Source organism: Heterodontus francisci, chromosome 21 (assembly GCF_036365525.1).
Source record: "Heterodontus francisci isolate sHetFra1 chromosome 21, sHetFra1.hap1, whole genome shotgun sequence".
In the NCBI taxonomy this organism is placed as follows: Eukaryota; Metazoa; Chordata; class Chondrichthyes; order Heterodontiformes; family Heterodontidae; genus Heterodontus; species Heterodontus francisci.
Window position 1 is genome coordinate 9,083,750 of NC_090391.1, and position 23,247 is coordinate 9,106,996.

Below are 23,247 nucleotides of genomic sequence, written 5' to 3' on the forward strand. Positions count from 1 at the left end.
TTAGTAACCAACCAATGAATGAAGAAATGTAAAACATGACATTGAGCCATATAAGGTGATATTAGGCTCAGTGACAACCAAAAACCTGGTCAAAGAGCTTAGTTTTAGGGAACATCTTAAATGAGGAAAGGAGGTAGTGAGATGGAGATGTTTAGGATAGAAATTCCAGAGTTAGGGCCATGGCAGCTTGAAGGCACAGCCATCAATGGTGGAACGATTAAAATTGAGGATGATCAAGAGGCTAGAATTAGAGGATCGCAGATATTGGAGGATTGTGGGGCTGGAGGAGATTGCAGAGATAGGGAGGGGTCATTTGTGGAAGGAAGTTCCAAACTCCTATCACCCTTTGTGTGGAGAAGTGTTTCTTAGTTTCACTATTGAAAGGGTTTTAGACTAACGGTCCATTTTTAGATTGTGCCCCTCGTCCGAGACTCCCCCAATCTGTGAGAAGAGTTTCTCCCTCTCAACCCTTATTTCCATTATTATCTTCTAAACTTTGATCAATTCACTCTAACCCGCTAAAATTCCAGGGAAACCGTCTAAAGCTCCATCAATACTGTCGCATCAAATGCTAGCAAGCCGAGTACAGCCTGGAGTCAGCAACAGAGAAAATCTCCATTTTCTCTGTTCTATCAAACACTCCCACGGCAGGTACAGAGTAAAGCTGTCTCTATATATGCCTCTCTTTCTCCTCCTCCATTCAGATGGAGAGAATGTAACAGAGAGAGGGAAGGACAGCAATGGGGAGAGAGTGCAAGTCGGAAAGAGGAAGGGAATGGGATAAAGAGTGTTGTTCAATGTTCCCGCAGAGCTGCATGCAGCCGACTCGAAGGTACCATGCAGGCCCTGTTCCACAGTAAATAGCACATGTTTTCAAAAGGACTGCTTGCAAAAACAAAACTGGGCACGTACAACAACTAAATTTTCACGGAACGTTGAAGCCAGCTGCGGAATAGAGGTTTCTTACCAGTGCTGGTGACACCAAAAGAAGCCAACATAAAATGGCAAACTCATGTATGTGGAGTGTAACAAAGGGTATAAGAGAGGAGAGTGAAAGAGGCACACACACACTCATAGAAACTGAGTTACACAAGGATAGAGAGTGACAGAAGAATATTTGGATTTCCAAAAGGCATTTGATAAAGTCAAGCTTAGATTTAGAAATGAACAATTGGTTTAGCATCAATGGGCTTTTGCAGAAGACAGTTCCAAACTAATACCGCCTTTTGTCTGTAGAAGTGTTTCCTAATGCCACTCCTAAAAGGTATGCCTCTAACTTTTAGAATATGATCACTCATCCCAGACTCCCCAAGCTGCAGAAATAGTTTATTCGAAACTAACCCACCAGTTCCCCTTAACATCTTAGCAATTTTGATCACATCACCGTGATCCACCGTAATTCCAGGGAATACCTCCCCAGGTTGTGTAATATTGACTCGTAATCTTACCCTTGGAGTCCCGTTATCATTCTGGTAAATCTATGCTGCACTCAACTGGACATGGACCTCCTCTCCGACCCACCCCCCAGGACTCTTGGCCCCTCCTGTGTTCCTTTAATAAAGGACTCTGTTCCGTTCTTTTTTGCTGATATTGAAATCCAGCGTCCACAATTTTTCCATTTCTCTTAAGATAGCAATATCTCTTTGCAATTTTATCCGTCCAGTTACATTGCTTACAATGTTGCCTATTTTTGTGTCATTGGAAAACTTGGGTATGTGGCATTCTACTCCATCATCTTCAATCGTTAATAAATGCAGAAAAACTGATATAAACACGGGCTTTGCACTAGCAGACGGGAGTGAATCATTCTGTCCTGGAGCGGTTTTTGTAAATTCCAAATTTCTGGGGTTCTTTTTTAGAAAAAACAGAATTCAAATTCACAACAGCCCACTTTTGGATTTGAACTTCTGCTTTTTCAATTATCAGCTCAGGCCTTCAAATGAAAACCCATAAAAAGAGATTCACTTTCCTACTGCTATTGTCTGACTCTCTCAGGTTTTGTATATTGTTACCTTCATGTGATGTTTTGTAAATACCTTCAATTCTGTGTATTTGCAAGGGACACAAATCAAGTTCTCACCTTATCCCATCAACCAGAATCTGAAAGTGCATTTAAACAACCCCATTTCCACAATGCAGGGAACAGCTTTTGACGCATTTCCCCACAAGTGTGCTAACACTCGGTTCAACTGACAGATTACGAGCCCCAAATTTAATCTTTAAGACAGAAAAAGTAACACAGAAATAAAATCCCATGTCTCTATATCCCTGCACCCATTTTAACATTATACCATTTAGGTTATATCACTTCTCCTCAGCCTTCCTTCAAAAATGCATCATTTCACATTTCTTAGCATTGAAGTTAACCTGCCAAGTGTCTGTCCATTTCACCAGACTGCCTCTATCCTCCTGGAGTCTGCTACTATTCCTTATCCTGTTTATTACATTGCAGGTGACACAGTGTTGAAGTTGTTCCCTGTAAACCAAAGTTCAAGTCATTAATATATATCAAAAAGATCAGTGGTCCTAATCCAAGCCCCTGGGGAATATCACTGTACCACAGTGTACACTATATACAGAGATTACAAAATCAGAGAGTTATGCTGAACCTTTATAAAGCTCTTGTTAGGCCACAACTGGAGTATTATGTCCAGTTCTGGTCACTACACTTTGGGAAGGGTTGAGGGTCCTTGAAACGGTGCAGATGAGATTTACCGGGCCACAAATGTATTGTCAATAAAATGTGGCTATATCACTGACCTCACTTGTACTGTAAATACCAATATACCAATCTTGATATTTCACTGATCGTATTTTTACTTTAAATGCAAATCCAGATTTATCACTGACCTCACATTTACTCTAAATACCCATCCAGCTATATCATCGATCTCACTTTTAATGTAAATATCTATCCAGCTATATCACCAACCTCATTTTTACTGCAAACTCATCCTGATATATCACAAACCTCATTTTTACTATAAATACCCATCCATATATATCATGGACCTCAGTTTTATTGTAAGTACACATCCATTTGTTTCACTAGCCATATTTGTGCTGTTCCTGCACATCCAGAGATATCACTGTCCTCACTTCATCTGTAAATACCCATCAGACTGACCTCACTTGTGCTGTACCTTTACATCCAGGTATTCTTGTGACCTCATTTTTTTTTACTGTAAATACCCGCTGGATACATTATTAAACACACTTCTCTCGTAAATACCCATTGAACATGAACTTTAGCAAGGCCTTTGACATGGTTCTGCATGGTAGAAGGTTCGAACACATGGGATCCAGGGTGAGCGAGCAAATTGGATACAAAATTGGCTTGGTGACAGGAGGCAGAGGGTGGTAGTGGAGGATTGTTTTCCAGATTAGAGGCCGATGACGAGTGGTGTGCTGCAGGGATTGGTGCTGGGCATTCTTTTGTTTGTCGTATGTATTAATGACTTGGATATGAACGTTCAGGGGCATGATTAGTAAGCTTGCAGATGACACCAAAATTGGTGGTATAGTGGACAGTGAAGAAGGTTGTCTAAGGTTACAACAGGATATAGATCAACTGGGAAAGTGGACAAGGGATGGCAAATGAAATTTAATGCAGACAAGTGTGAAGTGATGCATTTTGGGAAGTTAAACCAGGGCAGGACATATAGAGTGAATGGCAGTGCCCTGGGGCTTGTTGCTGAGCAGAGAGACCTTGGCGTGAAAGTACATAGTTTCCTGAAAGCGGCAACGCAGGTAGACAGGGTGGTGAAGAAGGCATACCTTCATCGGCCGAGGCATTGAGTAGAAGAGTTAGGACGTCATGTTACAATTGTACATGACGTTGGTAAAGCCGCATTTGGAGTACTGTGTGCAGTTCTCGTCGCTGCACTACAAGAAAGATGTGATTAAGCTAGAGAGGTTGCAGAAAAGATTCACAAGGATGTTGCCTGGTTTGGAGGGCTTGAGTTACAAAGTGAAATTAGATAGGCTGGCTCTGTTTTCCACAGAGCGAAGGAGGCTGAGAGGGGAATGATAGAGGTATATAAAATTACGAGAGGCATAGATAGGGTAGATAGCCAGAGTCCGCTTCCCATGGTAGGGGTGACTAAAACAAGAGGGCATAGATTTAAGGTGAGAGGGAAGAGGTTTAAAAGGGATCAAAGGGGTAAATTTTTCACACAAAGAATAGTGGGTATCTTTAATTAGCTGCCTGAGGAGGTGGTGGAGGCAGGAACAGCAGTGGCATTTAAGAGGCATCTGGACAGGTAGTTGATAGAGCAAGGCATAGAGGGATATGGAATTATTGCAGATCGATTGGATTAGTATAGATCGGCATGATGGTCGGTATGGACACAGTGGGCCGAAGGTTCTGTTTCTATGCTGTACGACTCTATGACTCTATGACTCTATAACTTTATCACTGACCTCACGTACACTGTAACTGTGCATCCGGATGTAACAGTAACCTCACCTTTACTGTAAATACCCATCCAGATATATCTCTGACTTCACATTCATAGTAACTATTGATCCAAATGTTTCATTGAACTCACTTTTACTGTCATTATCCATCCAATATATGAGTTTCCCCTATTATAATGCTATTACTTATACAGATACAACACCAATCTCACTTTTTCTGTTACTAGTTAGGCAGATACATGATGGATCCCTATTAGACTGTGATTCATCATCTAGATGCAGCGTAAAACGTATTGCCACGACTCTTCCAGCTATATCACTGACTTAACTTTACAGTCAATGTCCATCCATGTCTATCCCTGCCCTCACTTGTATTTTCACTAGCCATCCCGATGCAACACTGGTGTAGTGTTGCACGTCGTCGCTGCCTCAGATAAAATATTCTCTTTCAGTATACCTTAATTATTTTTGTTCTTTCACCAGATGTTCGAGCCACTGGCTAGGCCTGCAATTATTGCCCATACCTACTTTCCCTTGAGAAGGTGATGGTGAGAACTGCAGTGCCTGACGGCTAGGTACACTCACAGTGCTGTTAAGAAGGGAGTTCCAGGACGTTGGCCCAGCGACAGGGAAGGAACGGCGATATAGTTCCAAATCAGGATTGTGTGTGGTTTGGAGGGGAACATGCAGGTGTTGAAGATCCCACCACTATCAGCTCACTGATCAGATGCAGTGTTGTACAATAAAGGGAGAATTAACATGTACAGTAAATTTATCTGCACTGACCATTACTTTAATTAAATACTGAGCATAGAACATGTTTAAGATTATTCCAAAGATCTTGGGAAGGAACCATGATGTTAAAGCAAAAGTAATGTCTGATTTCCCCATGTCAAATACCTATTCGGATATGACCTGTTAATTGGGTCAGTGGCCTTGTGTGAGTCCTCAGCTTAATCCTGAGAAGTGGATTTAAAATCTATCGACCAGAATGAAAAGATTACATCAGATCATGGAAATAATGTGAAATCTGTAAAGAAATCAGTTCCCCCTTCACATTGTTCTTTTCAGATTGAAAGATTGGTTCCAGCTGTTATTTCCAATGGTCATTCAAATGATCGTATTCAATTGTTTGTGTGGGTTTTAATTTACATCTGTCCAATACCTGGTTTAAAATATACAGTCATTTGAAAAAATACCTAGATTGTAAAAGGTTAATGCTGCTGCTCAGAGACTGGAATTAATATTACTCAGTTGGAAAATAGATCTCAGCCTTTTGTTAGTTCCAGTAAGTTAAGGACAACAATTTTACACAATTCCCCATGAACATATCTCAGGTCACAGAATATAATTAAATAGATTCCCCAAACTAACACTCAGCTCAATTAAACATATTCAATCCCAAACACTTGTCCCATTATATTCACTGACTGTAAAAGTTAAAGGCATGGCAGTGCAAGAAAATTGAAAAACAAATATGCTGCCCCAAAACACTCCGAGGGCAGCCCTGGAAATGCTGGACAGATAGTGTGAAGACTGTCTGTACCTGCCCTGGGAATGTTTAAAGGAGCAGTGTGAATTGGTAGTTTGATCTGTAGCTACTCTGTTAAGCACATTCCACCCTTGCCTTTATGGGCAGTGTAGAGGGTGCTTTACTCTATATCTAATCTGATAGAGAAATAAAACAAAATTCAAAGTAAAGTAACATGGAAGGCCTCAAACGAACAGGTGTACATCGCATGTTCTGTCTCCAGGGACACATGGTTGCAAACATAACCTCAGAAGAGGACAGGCAATCAGGGCAGAGAAAATCACCCACACCCCCTCTGCCCACGGCCCACTGCCAGAACATATGAATTGTTACCTTGGCCAACCAGGAGCAGGCGGACGGGCCGATCTTCCTCCTGCACCTAACTCCCTGAGCGCCTTGTCCCCAAGGGTGAAGAGTATCGGGCTGAAGTGTAGCTACAAGTTGAGGAACAGCCCCATTCATATGTAAAATGGGGCCGTAACCTCGCACACTCCAGACAAACATGACACGTGGACTTCTCCAGGCTGCTGAAACTATAGGTGACCTGGGAGCCCATGAACCTATTGAAAAGAGTATTGCATGGGAGTTCCCTGTGCCACCATCTCCATCTCAGATCCCTGATGTAAAGGGGGAGGACGTCTCACAGAGACATATCCACTGGGGATTCCCCTCTCTGGCAGATAGCAACACAGACTGCCATGGCATGTCCGGGCACAGATGAGGGCAAAGAAGTAGAGAGTGGACAGCAGCAGCCCATGCAGGAATGGCACAGAGGGCATTTTCCAGAGGCAGTTCAAGCTGTACAGGCCCGGCTCCCGATGAAAGTTTTTGTGCCTGTGTTCAAAGAACACATCCAGTTGAGCCGTGGTCAGTTTAGCCACGAGCTCGCCACAACTTCCAGCCTCCTTGCCACACTCAATGAGAGGCACCCTAGAGGCTTCGGCTGCTCCTCCACCTGTCAGTACATCCCAGAGGCTACTCCCCAGACAGCCATCTGTTGGTGACACTGTGTATGGTGCATGGTACTCCGTACAAAAGACATTAATTCATTTGTCAGAGAATTCACCCGCCACTGACTCAACAGGAAGTTGGAAAATCACTGTCGACCCTGCAAAATCCTCCTTACTGACATCTGTGGGCTTGTGCCAAAGTTGGGAGAGCTGTCCCACAAACTACCCAAGCAAGAGTCATAGTCATACTCACGAATCCTAACTTACAGACATTGTGCCAGGTACTACCATCAACATCCCTCGGTATGTCCCATCCCACTGGCAGGACAGACCCACCAAAGGTGGCAGCACAGTGGTATACAGTCAGCAGGGAGTTCCACTGGGAGTCTTCAACATTGACTCTGAAACCATGAAGCCTCATATCATCAGGTCAAACATGGGCAAGGAAACATCCTTCCGCTTCCCACCTACCACCCCCAACTCAGCTGAAGATCAGTGGTTTTTCATGTTAAACACCACTTGGAGGAGACACTGAGGGTGGCAAGGACACAGAATGTACTCTGGGTGAGGGACGTCAATGTCCATCACCAAGAGTGGCTCAGTAGCACCACTACTGACCGATCTGGCCAAGTCCTAAAGGACATAACTACTAGACTGGGTTTGTGGCAGGTGCTGAGGGAACCAACAAGAGGTAGAAGCCTCCTTGACCTCATACTCAACTATCTACATGTCACAGATGCATTTGTCCATGACAATATAGGTCGGAGTGACCATCGCACCGTCCTTGTGGAGACAAAGTCCCGCCTTCACATTGAGGATACCCTCCATCGTGTTGTGTGGAACTACCACTGTGCTAAATGGGATCGATTTTAAACACATATAGAAACGCTCAACTGAGCATCGATGAGGTGCTGTGAGCCATCAGCAGCAACAGAATTATACTCAGTCACAATCTATAACCTCATGGCCTGGCACAACTCCCACTCTACCATTATCATCAAGCCAATGGACCAACCATGGTTCAATGAAGAGCGCAGAGGGTATGCCAGTAGAAGCATCAGACACACCTCAGAATGATGTGTCAAACTGGTAGGCGGACTTCCTTCCCTAGAGGACGTTAGTGAACCAGCTGGGTTTTTATGACAATCAATGATAGTTTCGTGGCATCATTACTGAGACTATCTTTCAATTCCTGATTTTTATATTGATCAATTGCACTTAGCAATTGCATTTAAATTCCAGCAGCTGTCCAGGTGGGATCTGAACCTGTGTCCCTCAGGCAATTTCCTTGATCTCTGGATTACTCGTTCAGTAGCAAGTCTCAGTGTCATTTGCCTTATCTTGTAACTGCAGGTTCCTACCGCACCCTTCCTACTTTCCCGTGACTTCTAGAGTGTCTCAGGATCCTCTGACACTTCTATCTATCCGCTACTCTCTCTCTATCACTATCCCTCTGTTACAACTGTGGCGCGAGAAATGGGCTGTCAATTCACAGATCACAGCATATAATTAAAGTTTTCCCGGCCAAGCGTAAAACAGCCATATTAATTACCATCCCCAGAATAAAACGAGATGGAACTAGGTATTTTAGATAACAAATGAACTATTTATAAATAAACTAAATCTCAACACTACGAAGTTAAATTTATATCGAAAGAACTTATAACTTATTATTTATTTGAACTACCCAATTCATGCACATACATTGAAAAACTAACGGTTAACAGTTGTAAAAATTGTCTGAAAAGGCTGTTCCTTAAGAATAAATAAATAACTGGGTTACAAATCTTTGTGAGTTACGGTCTTGGTTTATGAGGTGTCTATATTTGAGTAATCAGATGCTGCTCGATTTACACACACGGATTTGATTAACAGTCTTTACTTGATAGACATTTAAAGCACTTCAGCTGCAGCAGGCATCGCACAGTTCCTTCAAGATAGATTATAACGACAAGTCTATTATTTGGATTTTAATATTGGTAGATTTTAGTTGAAACTTTACTGCGAATTCCAGAAAACACAATCCGTCAAGAGAGAATCAATCTTGAAGCAATGACTCTGAGATTGGAAGTAAAGAAAAGCAATTTTTGCTGCCACATGTATTACAAATGTTCTCGTCACAAGGATTTGTTTTTTGTTCCTTAGGGAATTAACCAAGCCTGTTGGTTAATGTAGAATTTGTGCTGAAAATAATTCTCTTCCTTCAAGGCAAACATGCTTTGCTGTTGTCTCTCTTCCTAGTTCAAACCGGTTGATTTTTGTTTTTGGATTTTTTTTTCTCCTGCTGTTCCCGAGCGAAAATGTGCATCTGTGCAACACTGTACATCTTAGTTTTTATAACACTCTATTATTAAACAGAGGCTTAAAGCCACACACTCAACACCTCCATCTGCTGGTATCCCTGTCTCACTGCAGTTCCTGCCCCTTTCAACATCTCGATCTTCTGGTGTCTTTGTCTCACTGCAGTTACTGCCCATTATCAAAATCCCCATCTGCTGGTGACTCTGACTCACTGCAGTTACTGTCCCTCTCACAATCTCAATATGCTGGTGTCCTTGTCCAAATGCACTCAGTTACTCCCTCATCTTGCCATCTCCATCTGTTGGTGTCCCTGTTGCAGTGTGCTCATTTATTGACCCCTTTTAAAATCTCCAGCTGCTGTTGAACCTGGCCCACTGAAGTTACTGCCTCCTCTCACCATGTCCTTCTGCTGCTGTCCCTGTCTCACTGCAGTTACTGAACCCCACACACCACCTTCATCTACTGGTGGCCCTGTCACACTGCAGTTACTGAACCCCTTTCATCACGTGCATCTGCTGGTTTCCCTGTCAAACTGCATTTAGTGCCCTTTTCTCACCATCTCCATCTGATGGTGTGCCGTCCTCACTACACTCAATTACTGTCCTCTCTCACCATCTCCATCTGCTGTTGTCCCTGTCTCACTGCACCCGGTTGCTGAACACTCTCACCAGCTCTAACACCAGCACCACCCTTTTAAATCATTGACATCACTTTTCCCTTAAATCCTATCCATGTACATCACTCACCTCACATTTACCAGAAATAGCAGCCAGATATATCAGGGACCTCTTAGTTACTCTAAATATCAATCCAGAAATATCACTGACCTCATATTTAATGTAAAAACCGATCCAGATGTATCACTGACCTCACATATTATAAATACTATACAGATATATCACTGGCCTCACTTATATTATAAAAGCCAATCTAGATATATCACTGACCCCACGTTTACTGTAAATAGCTTTTCAAATTCCTCACTGACCTCACTTTTACTGTAAATATCAATTCAGATTTTTCACTGACCTCACCTTTACTGTAAATAGCCATTCAGATATATCACTGACCTCACTTTTACTGTAAATATCCATTCAGATTTTCCACTGACCTCACTTTTACTGTAAATATCCATTCAGATTTTCCACTGACCTCACCTTTACTGTAAATAGCCATTCAAATAGATCACTGACCTCACCTTTACTGGAAATAGCCATTCTGATATATCACTGACATCACCTTTACTGTAAATAGCCATTCAGATATATCACTGACCTCACCTTTACTGTAAATAGCCATTCAGATATATCACTGACCTCACCTTCACTGTAAATAGCCATTCTGATATATCACTGACATCACCTTTACTGTAAATAGCCATTCAGATATATCACTGACCTCACCTTTACTGTAAATAGCTATTCAGATATATCACTGACATCACCTTTACTGAAAGTAGCCATTCAGATATATCACTGACCTCACCTTTACTGTAAATAGCCATTCAGATATATCACTGACATCACCTTTACTGAAAGTAGCCATTCAGATATATCACTGACCTCACCTTTACTGTAAATAGCCATTCAGATATATCACTGACCTCACCTTTACTGTAAATAGCCATTCAGATATATCACTGACCTCACCTTTACGGTAAATAGCCATTCAGATATATCACTGACCTCACCTTTACGGTAAATATCAGTACAGATATATGATGATCTTACGTTGCTAGTCATCCAGATATATGATGGAGTGCTATTATGCTGCTATTAATCTTCCAGATGCAGCACAGGCCTCAACCTTGTTGCCACTACCCTTGCAGTTATATCACTGACAACTTTACCGTCACTAGCCATCCAGGTATATCACTGCCATTACTTGTACTTACACTAACCATCCTTGTACAACATTGGTGCAGTGTTGGACGACGTCGCTGCCTCAGAAAAAAAGACTCTCTTCCAGTGTACCCTAATTATTTTCATGCTTTTACTGGATGTGAGCGTCACTGGCTATGCCTGCAGTTATTAGAACATTACAGCGCAGTACAGGCCCTTTGGCCCTCGATGTTGCGCTGACCTGTGAAACCATCTGACCTACACTATTCCATTTTCATCCATATGTCTATCCAATAACCTTAAATGCCCTTAAAGTTGGCGAGTCCACTACTGTTGCAGGCAGGGCGTTCCACGCCCCTACTACTCTCTGAGTAAAGAAACTATCTCTAACATCTGTCCTATATCTATCACCCCTCAACTTAAAGCTATGTCCCCTCGTGTTTGCCATCACCATCCAAGGAAAAAGACTCTCACTATCCACCCTATCTAACCCTCTGATTAGCTTATATGTCTCTATTAAGTCACCTCTCCTCCTCCTTCTCTCCAACGAAAACAACTTCAAGTCCCTCAGCCTTTCCTCGTAAGACCTTCCTTCCATACCAGGTAACATCCCAGTAAATCTCCTCTGCACCCTTTCCAAAGCTTCCACATCCTTCCTATAATGCGGTGACCAGAACTGCACGCAATACTCCAGGTGCGGCCTCACCAGAGTTTTGTCCAGCTGCAGCATGACCTCGTGGCTCCGAAACTCGATCCACCTACTCATAAAAGCTAACACACCATATGCCTTCTAAGCAGCCCTATTAACCTGGATAGCAACTTTCAGGGAGTAATGTACCTGGACACCAAGATCTCTCTGCTCATCTACACTATCAAGAATCTTCCCATTAGCCCAGTACTCTGCATTCCTGTTACTCCTTCCAAAGTGAATCACCATTTGCCATCTCTCAGCCCAGCTCTGCAGCCTATCTATGTCCCTCTGTAACCTACAACATCCTTCGGCACTTTCCACAACTCCACCGACCATCGTGTCATCCGCAAATTTACTAACCCACCCTTCTACACCCTCTTCCAGGTCATTTATAAAAGTGACAAACAGCAGTGGCCCCAAAACAGATCCTTGCGGTACACCACTAGTAACTAAACTCCAGGATGAACATTTGCCATCAACCACCACCCTCTGTCTTCTTTCAGCTAGCCAATTTCTGATCCAAAGCTCTAAATCACCTTCAACCCCATACTTCCATATTTTCTGCAATAGCCTACCGTGGGGAACCTTATCAAACGCCTCACTGAAATCCATATACACCACATCCACTGCTTTACCCTCATCCAGCTGTTTGGTCACCTTCTCGAAAATCTCAATAAGGTTTGTGAGGCACGACCTACCCTTCACAAAACTGTGCTGACTATCGCTAATGAAGTTATTCTTTTCAAGATGATTGTAAATCCTATCTCTTATAACCTTTTCCAACATTTTACCCACAACCGAAGTAAGGCTCACAGGTCTATAATTACCAGGGCTGTCTCTACTCCCCTTCTTGAACAAGGGGACAACATTTGCTATCCTCCAATCTTCCGGCACTATTCCTGTCGATAATGACGACATAAAGATCAAGGACAAAGGCTCTGCAATCTCCTCCCTGGCTTCCCAAAGAATCCGAGGAAAAATCCCATCTGGCCCAGGGGGCCTATCTATTTTCACACTTTCCAAAATTGCTAACACCTCCTCCTTGTGAACCTCAATCCCATCTGGCCGAGTAGTCTGAATCTCAGTATTCTCCTCGACAACATTTTCTTTCTCTACTGTAAATACTGACGAAAAATATTCATTTAACGCTTCCCCTATCTCCTCTGATTCCACACACAACTTCCCACTACTATCCTTGATTGACCCTAATCTAACTCTCGTCATTCTTTTATTCCTGATATACCTATAGAAAGCCTTAGGGTTTTCCTTGATCCTTTCCGCCAATGACTTCTCGTGTCCTCTCCTTGCTCTTCTTAGCTCTCCCTTTAGATCCTTCCTGGCTAGCTTGTAACTCTCAAGCGCCCGAACTGAGCCTTCACGTCTCATCCTAACATAAGCCTTCTTCTTCCTCTTGACAAGCGCTTCAACTTCTTTAGTAAACCACGGCTCCCTCGCTCGACAACTTCCTCACTGCCTGACAGGTACATACTTATCAAGAACACGCAGTAGCTGCTCCTTGAATAAGCTCCACATTTCGATTGTGCCCATCCCCTGCAGTTTCCTTCCCCATCCTACGCATCCTAAATCTTGCCTAATCGCATCATAATTTCCTTTCCCCCAGCGATAATTCTTGCCCTGCGGTATATATATGTCCCTGCCCATCGCTAAGGTAAAGCTAACCGAATTGTCATCACTATCACCAACGTGCTCACCTACATCTAAATTTAACACCTGGCCGGGTTCATTACCCAGTACCAAATCCAATGTGGCATCGACCCTGGTTGGCCTGTCTACATACTGTGTCAGAAAACCCTCCTGCACACACTGGACAAAAACTGACCCATCTAAAGTACTCTAGCTATAGTATTTCCAGTTAATATTTGGAAAGTTAAAGTCCCCCATAACAACGACCCTGTTACTCTCGCTCCTGTCGAGAATCATCTTCGCTATCCTTTCCTCTACATCTCTGGAACTATTCGGAGGTCTATAGAAGGCTCCCAACAGGGTGACCTCTCCTCTCCTGTTTCTAACCTCGGCCCATACTACCTCAGTAGACGAGTCCTCAAACGTCCTTTCTGCCGCTGTAATACTCTCCTTGATTAACAATGCCACACACCCCCGCCTCTTTTACCATCTTCTCTGTTCTTACTGAAACATCTAAATCCCGGAACCTGCAACATCCATTCCTGCCCCTGCTCTGCCCATGTCTCCGAAATGGCCACAACATCGAGATCCCAGGTACCAACCCATGCTGCAAGCTCACCCACCTTATTCCAGATGCTCCTGGCGTTGAAGTAGAACACTTTAAACCAAGTTCTTGCTTGCCAGTGCCCTCTTGCGTCCTTGTAACCTTATCCCTGACCTCACTACTCTCAACATCCTGCAGACTGTAACTACAATTTAGGTTCCCATTCCCCTGCTGAATTAGTTTAAACCCCCCCGAAGCGCACTAGCAAATCTCACCCCCAGGATATTGGTACCCCTCTGGTTCAGTTGAAGACCATCCTGTTTGTAGAGCTCCCACCTACCCCAGAAAGAGCCCCAATTATCCAGGAAACCAAAACCCTCCCTCCTACACCATCCCTGCAGCCACGTGTTCAACTCCTCTCTCTCCCTATTCCTCGCTTCGCTATCACGTGGCACGGGCAACAACCCAGAGATGACAACTCTGTTTATTCTCACTCTAAGCTTCCAAACGAGCTCCCTGAATTTCTGCCTTAAATCCCCATCTCTATTCCTACCTATGTCGTTGGTGCCTATCTGGACCACGACATGGGGCTGCTCCCCCTACCCATTAAGGATCCCAAAAATACGATCCGAGACATCACGAACCCTGGCACCTGGGAGGCAACACACCAACCGTGAGTCTCTCTCGTTCCCACAGAACCTCCTATCTGTTCCCCTAACTATGGAGTCCCCAATGACTAATGCTCTGCTCCTCTTCCCCCTTCCCTTCTGAGCAACAGGGACAGACTCTGTGCCAGAGACCTGTACCCCATTGCTTACCCCTGGTAAGTCGTGCCCCGCAACAGTATCCAGAACGATTTACCTGTTGTTGAGGGAAACGGCCACAGGGGATCCCTGCACTGCCTGCTGGTTTCCTCTCCTTCCCCTGACGGTAACCCATCTACCTACATCTTTTACCTGAGGTGTGACTACTTCCCCATAACTCCTCTCAATAACCCCCTCCGCCTCCCGAATGATCCGAAGTTCATCCAGCTCCAGCTCCAGTTCCCTCACGCGGTTCTCGAGGAGCTGGAGTTGGGTGCACTTCCCGCAGATGCAGTCAGCAGGGACACTCTTGGCGACCCTTACCTCCCACATTCTGCAGGAGGAACAGACAACTGCCTTAACCTCCATTCCCACTATTCTAAATTCCCAACAAATCTACTGGGGAGATGGGGAGGACAGGTGAAACACCTTTCTACAGGCACGGATGTCTCTGGGGCTGGGATCTTGCTGTGCATAAAAGGCCCAGAATGCCAGTTAGCCTCTTCGGTTCATTGCTCTCTGCCCCTCCCTGTGTTTGGCCAGACAAGAGTTAAAGGTGCCGGGTCCAGAGGGAGGTAGGAAGAGGTGTCTGTGAGTTGGCGTTGAGCTTCTGCAAGGTAGAGGTCGGTACGCCAGACAACAACAGCACCACTCTTGTCTGCTCCACATCTGTTTGCCATTTTATGTTGGTTGCATTTGGTGACTCCACAACTACAGAGGTTTCACTTGCTTATGCAGGCTGGTAAGAAACCTACATCCCGCTATTTAGTGACATATTCTGTATGTTTTGGATACTGTAATTGATTAATCCCTAATAATTGAGCAAATTTGGCTTCGATTACTGCTTGACGGTCTGAAGGTTTAATTTCCCCCCGGGATTATTAAAAACAATGCTATTAGTGTCGAGGGGAGTTCGAGTTTACCTCGGCATTTAAAAATAACAAAACCTGATCCCACACCCAGCAAAGTATATTATATGATGGAACACTGCAAATGTTGTTGCAATCAGCATGCGGGCTACCTTCATGTTGCAATAAAATGTTATAATCTCTACTCAGATAACTGTCATCCCACAGGAGCAAAATTTCACCGGGTCAAAATTCTGACCAAACATTAAAACATTCCAGAAAGCGAGGCTCACAAATGCAAGACAAGTTTCGTTTGCTGAGTCTCGCTGGTCGGTTCTGACACTGAGAGGTTGTTTCCACTGGCTGGGGAATCTAGAACACAGGGGCAGAGTCTGAGGATAAGAGGTCAACCATTTCAGATTGATATGAGAAGTTTCTTCACTTAAAGGGTTGTGAATCGTTGGAATTCTCTACCTCAGAGGTCTGCAGATTCTCATTCATTGAGTATATTTAAAGCTGGGATAGACAGAGTTTTGGTCACTCAGGGAATCAAGGGATCTGGGGAGCAGTCGGGAAGGTGGAGTTCAGGTAGCCGATCAGCCATGATGGTATTGAATGGCGGAGCAGGTTCGAAGGGCTGAATGGTCTACCCCTGCTCCTATTTTTAATATTATAATGTTATTGTATCTCCCTGTCCCTTCTGCCACAATGCATCAACTCACGTTTCTCTGTTTTAAATTCCATCTGCCACTTGTCTATACATTCTGCTCGCCTCTCTCTGTCCTGTTGCAGTTGATTGGTGTCAGCCTCACTGTTTACATCTCCTCCAAGTTTGGTGTCACAGGTGAATTTTGAAGTTTGATTCTGTATTCCAATATCCAAGTCATTATTTATATAATCAAAAGCTGCAGTAGTCCCAGCACTGACCATGGGGGAACACCACTGTTTACCATTCTCCCGTGTGAAAAAAAATAACCATTTACCGTGACTTGTTGTTTCCTGTCCTCAGCTCCCTCTTTGATGAACACAGACACAACTTATTCACTAAGAAGCAATCCCACATCTCCCACCTCCATACACACATTGCCTTTTTGGTGCCTAATACTCTATCCATAGTTTGTTCATGCTTTTGTATGCATTCTTCGAACATCTTTGGGGTTTTCTTGATTAAACTTGCTTATATTTCTTCCGACCCTCTCTTTGCTTTCCTAATTTGCTGGTTAATTTCATCCCTGAACTTTTTACACTCTTCTCAACTTTCTGTGGTATTGAGCTCTCAGTATCTGATATAAGCATCCTTTTTGTGCCTTATACTGCCCAGTTTGTTCCTTGGAGGGACACTAGATTTTGGAGTCTCACCCTTTGCCTTTGTGGGAACATATTTGTCCTGAACCATCGCTCACTGTCACTGCTCTGACACTGATTTACCTTCAATTCGCTGTTTCCAGTCCACTTTGCTAAATCCCATCTCAGCTTCGGAAAATTGGCCTTTCCCGGATTGAGAACTTTTACTCCCATTCCATCTTGTTCTTTCCATTAGCACTCTAAATCTAAATGCTGATCACTGTCCCTGAAATGCACCCCCACTGATACCCCTTTCACATGCCCAGCTTCACTCCCTAAAGCTATGTCCAGAACTGACCCATCTCTTCTTGGCCTTGCTACATTTTAAGGATTGTTGAGTGACGACCACCTCCCACCCTCCGTTGTAAATTTTTAGTTCTTCTCCTCGTTGAGAATAGATTGAAGTTTTTGTGCAAGAAGGAGGGGGATGTGAGAAAGAACTTTTTAAAGCAACGAGTGGTAATCATCTGGAATTGGCAGAAAGTATATTATGATGGGAGGATGCAAATGCTGTTACACACGGTACACATCATTGTTTCAATCAAATGTTTGAATGTCTATTCAAATAACTGTCCACCCACAGGGGCAACATTCCACTGGGTCAATATTTGCACCAAACACTGAAACATTCCAGAAAGCGAGGCTCACAAATACAACACAGGCGTCTTTTTTGATTTTCACTGGTCTGTTCTGATTCTCTGAGGGAATACTGATGCTTATTCTCCACACGAGCAGTCGTCCTAATCCCGTGTCCCTGTCCGGCTCTCAAACCCGGCTTCTGGTTATTTATTTATTTTTATTTATTTAGAGATACTGCACTGAAACAGGCCCTTTGGCTCACCGAGTCTGTGCCGACCAACAAACACCCATTTATACTAATCCTCCATTAATCCCTTATTCCCTACTATATCGCCACTATTCTCAGACCATCTATCTACAGTAGGAGCAATTTACAATGGCCAATTTACCTATCAGCCTGCAAGTCTTTGGCTGTGGGAGGAAACCGGAGCACCTAGCAGAAACTCACGCGGTCACAGGGAGAGCTTGCAAACTCTGCAAAGGCAGTAACCAGAATCGAACCCGCGCCGTTGTGAGGCTGTGGTGCTAACCACTGTGCCACTGTGCTGCCCCTCTGTAAAGGTTGTGCTGTTATATTAAAGCAAGTGATACAGGAGCATCTCAATGACAGAGGGAGTTGAAACTTGAGGCTGAGCCGGGAACAGTGAGGGATCAGGGTTAATCCAACACTTCAGGGACATTTTACACAGAGCTTTACTCTGTACCTAACCCGTGTTGTACCTCCCCTGAGAGTACTCGATGGGGCAGTGCAGAGGGGGAGAGTTATTCCTTACCTATCTTAAACATGAAGAAGTTATTCCTGCAAGTGTATATCCAAGAGTTTGTTTCATATGTGATGAGGGTTTCTGCCTCTACCATCTTTTCAGTCATTGAGTTCCAAACCCCCACCAGCCGCTGGATGAAAAAAAAACTATTGATGGGATTCGTTCAGTTAAGTTTGATGTCAATGTTTCCCCAGGATGGTGATGCTGGGGATTCAACGATGGGATAGTGCTTTGAATGCCATGGGGAGCTGGTTGCATTCTCTCATGTTGCAGATGGTCATTGCCTGGCACTTGTGTGACGTGAATGTCACTTGCCGACCGGTCGGCCCAAGCCTGAATGTTGTTCGTGTCTTGGTGCATGCACCACTGCATCTCTTCATTATCCGAGGCAAAATACTGTCGATGTTGGAAATTTGGAAACCATCGACCTGAAGCACTAACTCTGTCCCTCTCTACAGATGCTGCCTGACCTGTTCACTATTTCCAATCTTTCCAGTTGGGATTTCATTATCTGAGGAGGTGTAAATGAACTGAACACTGTACAATCCTCAGTAAACATCCCCACTTCAGACAGAATGATGTCGAGCAGGACATTGAAGAGCAGCTGAAGATAGTTGGGCTTAGGACACTACCTTCAGGCTCTCGTACAGTGATGCCCTGGAGCAGAGATGAATGACTTCCAACAACCACAGACATCTTCCGTTGTGCTCAGTATGACCCCACCCACGGGGAATTTTCTCCCTGATTCCCACTTATTTGATTTTTACTCGGGCTCCTCGATGCCACACTCGGTCAAACGCCACCTTGATGCTGAGGTCAGTCTCTCTTCCCAGTAGCAGGTAGGAGTGAATCGTTCCCTTTGACCCGTTGCGCACTGAACATGCTCTGCTTCTTCACAGCCTGATATAGGACTGCACACGGCGAATTAATGTAGCCTATCGAACACTCCCAGAGCAGGTTCATCACAGCTTAGGAAAGGGGTACAGTTCCTGCAATATTCTCTCACTGTCTCTCCCTCCTGCTATCTCTGACACTAGGGGACAGTCAGAGGGAGAGAGGGTTAGTTATTCAGGTAAAGAGAGGGCTGTAGAGAGGGACAAGGTTGGAGAGAGAGAGATTGCTGGCGTGGATTGAAAAGGAGAATGTAAGATATTTTAATTTGATGTCATCCTTCACTGCTCTGTGCACAATCATATAAGAGAAAGGTACGAAGAGAGAAGAATCAGAAGAGGGAGAATTTAGATGAATACTCTCCATTTAAACAGGCAGCACAATATGCCAATGTGGGAGCCATCGTACCCTCATGATAATGGTTGTGGACATTTTGAAATCTATGTCTCCGTTTATGGACCTCTGTGCTAGGGAAATATGTCCTCCCTATCCACTCTCTCTAGGCCCCTAATAATTTTATACACCTCAACTCAATCTCCCCTCAGACACCTCTGTTCCAAAGAAAATATGCCCGACCTAATCAATCTTTCCCACCAGCCTCCATATCCAAAGGATCATCCTCTGCCATTTTCGCCACATCAAGCGTGATGCCACTACCAGTCGCATCTTCCCCTCCCTTCCCCTGTCAGCATTCCGAAGGGATCGTTCCCTCTGCGACACCCTGGTCCACTCCTCCATTACCCCCACCACCTCGTCCCCGTCCCAGGGCACCTTCCCCTGCAATCGCAGGAGGTGTAATACCTGCCCATTTACCTCCTCTCTCCTCACTATCCCAGGCCCCAAACACTCCTTTCAGGTGAAGCAGCGATTTACTTGTACTTCTTTCAATGTAGTATACTGTATTCGCTGCTCACAGTGTGGTCTCCTCTACATTGGGGAGACCAAGCGCAGACTGGGTGACTGCTTTGCGGAACATCTCCGCTCAGTCCGCAAGCAGGACCCTGAGCTTCCGGTTGCTTGCCATTTCAACACTCTGCCCTGCTCTCATGCTCACATCTCTGTCCTGGGATTGCTGCAGTGTTCCAGTGAACATCAACGCAAGCTCGAGGAACAGCATCTCATCTACCAATTAGGCACACTGCAGCCTGCCGGACTGAACATTGAGTTCAATAATTTCAGAGCATGACAGCCCCCCATTTTACTTTTATTTTTAGTTATTTTTTCTTCCTTTTTTTTACATTCCTTTTTACATTTTTTACAATCTTTTTTTGCATTTATTTCATTTCATCTTAGTTTGTTCAGTTTGCTTACCCACTGTTTTTTTCAGGTTGTTTTTCTTCAGGTTTGCGTTTGCTGCTGTTCAATATTCAGTGTATTCACACCTAATCTGTACTGATGCTTTGTCTTTCAACACACCATTAACATATTGTTTGCCTTTGCTCCGTGACCTTTTGGTCAGCTATGTGGCCTGGTCCAATCTGCACCTTCTCCTTTGTTATCTCTTGCCCCACCCCCAACTCACTTGTTTATAATCTGTGACTTTTCTAATATTTGTCAGTTCCGAAGAAGGGTCACTGACCCGAAACGTTAACTCTGCTTCTCTTTCCACAGATGCTGCCAGACCTGCTGAGTGATTCCAGCATTTCTTGTTTTTGTTTCAGATTTCCAGCATCCGCAGTATTTTGCTTTTATTTTAGTGTTTAATTCACTGCCACTTCTCTTCCAGGAATGCCTAGCTTGAAGAAGTTCTGCTCTTCTCTCCGACGGGATTTTCGTTTGTCTCTTTTACCTTGTTCACCTTCATTGCTTTCTATTTCCCTCCTGGTGTTTGATAAGGTATCTACCAAAACTCGTTTTCACAGCCACATCTCCTTCCTCAGTTACTGTCTCCGGCTCCGACTTATTCCACGTGGATTCCAACTGCAGTTTCACCCATCATGCTTTGAAACCACCCAGGATCACAAGTATCTCCGAGAAATACAACGTCCCTCGGTCTGCTACTCTCGCCGCATCCTGAGATCCACACTCAGTGCTATGCGCCGCCACATGCACACACTGGACCTCTCTTTCCAGCAGCACCGTCTCACCTTATCTCAAAGCTGTTCTACTCCGCAGTTTCATCTCATCTTACGTCTCATCCGACGCATTAACAAAAAACTTTTTTTCTTCCTTTCAGGTGTTAAGGAACGCAAGCTCCAGCAGCTGATGCGGACTAATGCCCCTCCAGATCCTCCTTCCGCTTCACTTCCCTCTGACCCCACCCCTTCTGATCTGACCCCTTGCCGTGTATTCACTATACCCTCTGACCTCCCCCTCTCTGATGCTGAGCGTTCTGTACTCAGCAAAGCTCTCAGTTTTATCCCCTTGAGCCCCACCTCAATGAATTTCGCGCTCGGCATGACGTTGAGCTCTTCTTCCGTCGACTCCGCCTCTGGGCTCACTTCTTCGACCAGGAGTCCTCCCCCCGACCAGCAGACCCATTCACCCGCCTCCAGCATTCTCCCTGTACCTGGACCCCTCCCCCTGGCCTCTTACCCGCTCTTGATCTCTTCATTGAAAACTGTCGGCGAGACATTGGTCATCTCAATTTCTCTGCCCCCCTCACTGACTCTAACCTGTCCCCCTCTGAACTTGAGGCACTCCGTTCTCTCAGGTCTAACCCCGACATGTTCATCAAACCTGCAGACAAGAGTGGTGCTGTTGTTGTATGGCGTACCGACCTCTACCTTGCAGAAGCTCAACGCGAACTCACAGACACCTGTTCCTACCTCCCTCTGGACCATGACCCCACCACCGAACATCAAGCCACCGTCCAAAGGACTGTCACTGACCTCATCTCCTCTGGAGATCTTCCCTCTACGGCTTCCAACCTCATAGTCCCACAACCCCGGACAGCCCGCTTCTACCTCCTTCCCAAAATCCACAAACGGGACTGTCCCGGCAGACCCATTGTGTCAGCCTGCTCCTGCCCCACTGAACGTATTTCTTCCTATCTAGACTCTATCTTTTCTCCGCTGGTCCAGTCTCTTCCCACCTACATCCGTGACTCTTCTGACGCACTACGTCATTTTGACAATTTCCAGTTTCCTGGTCCCAACCGCCTCCTCTTCACTATGGACGTCGAATCGCTCTACTCCTCCATCCCCCACCAGGATGGTTTGAGTGCTCTCCGCTTCTTCCTGGAACAGAGGCCCAACCAGTCCCCATCCACCAACACCCTCCTCTGCCTGGCTGAACTTGTTCTCACATTGAACAACTTCTCCTTCAACTCCATGCACTTCCTTCAAGTAAAAGGTGTCGCTATGGGTACCCGCATGGGTCCTAGTTATGCCTGTCTTTTTGTGGGATATGTCGAGCATTCTTTGTTCCAGTCCTACTCAGGCCCCCTCCCTCAACTCTTTTTCCGGTACATTGATGACTGTATCGATGCCGTTTCCTGCTCCCGCCCCGAACTAGAAAACTTTATCAAATTTGCTTCCAATTTCCACCCTTCTCTCACCTTTACATGGTCCATCTCTGACACTTCCCTTCCCTTCCTCGACTTCTCTGTCTCCATCTCTGGGGATCGGTTGTCTACCAATATCCATTTTAAGCCCACTGACTCCCACAGCTACCTCGACTACACTTCTTCACACCTTACCTCCTGTAAGGACTCCATTCCATTCTCCCAGTTTCTTCGTCTCCGACGCATCTGCTCTGATGATGCTACCTTCCATGACGGTGCTTCTGATATGACCTCCTTTTTCCTCAACCGAGGATTTCCCCCCACTGTGGTTGACAGGGACCTCAACCGTGTCCGCCCATTCCCCGCACCTCTACCCTCACCCCTTCCCCTCCCTCCCAGAACCGTGACAGGGTTCCCCTTGTCCTCACTTTTCATCCCACCAGCCTCCATATCCAAAGGATCATCCTCCGCCATTTTCGCCACCTCCAGCGTGATGCCACTACCAGTCGCATCTTCCCCTCCCTTCCCCTGTCAGCATTCCGAAGGGATCGTTCCCTCCGCGACACCCTAGTCCACTCCTCCATTACCCCCACCACCTCGTCCCCGTCCCAGGGCACCTTCCCCTGCAATCGCAGGAGGTGTAATACCTGCC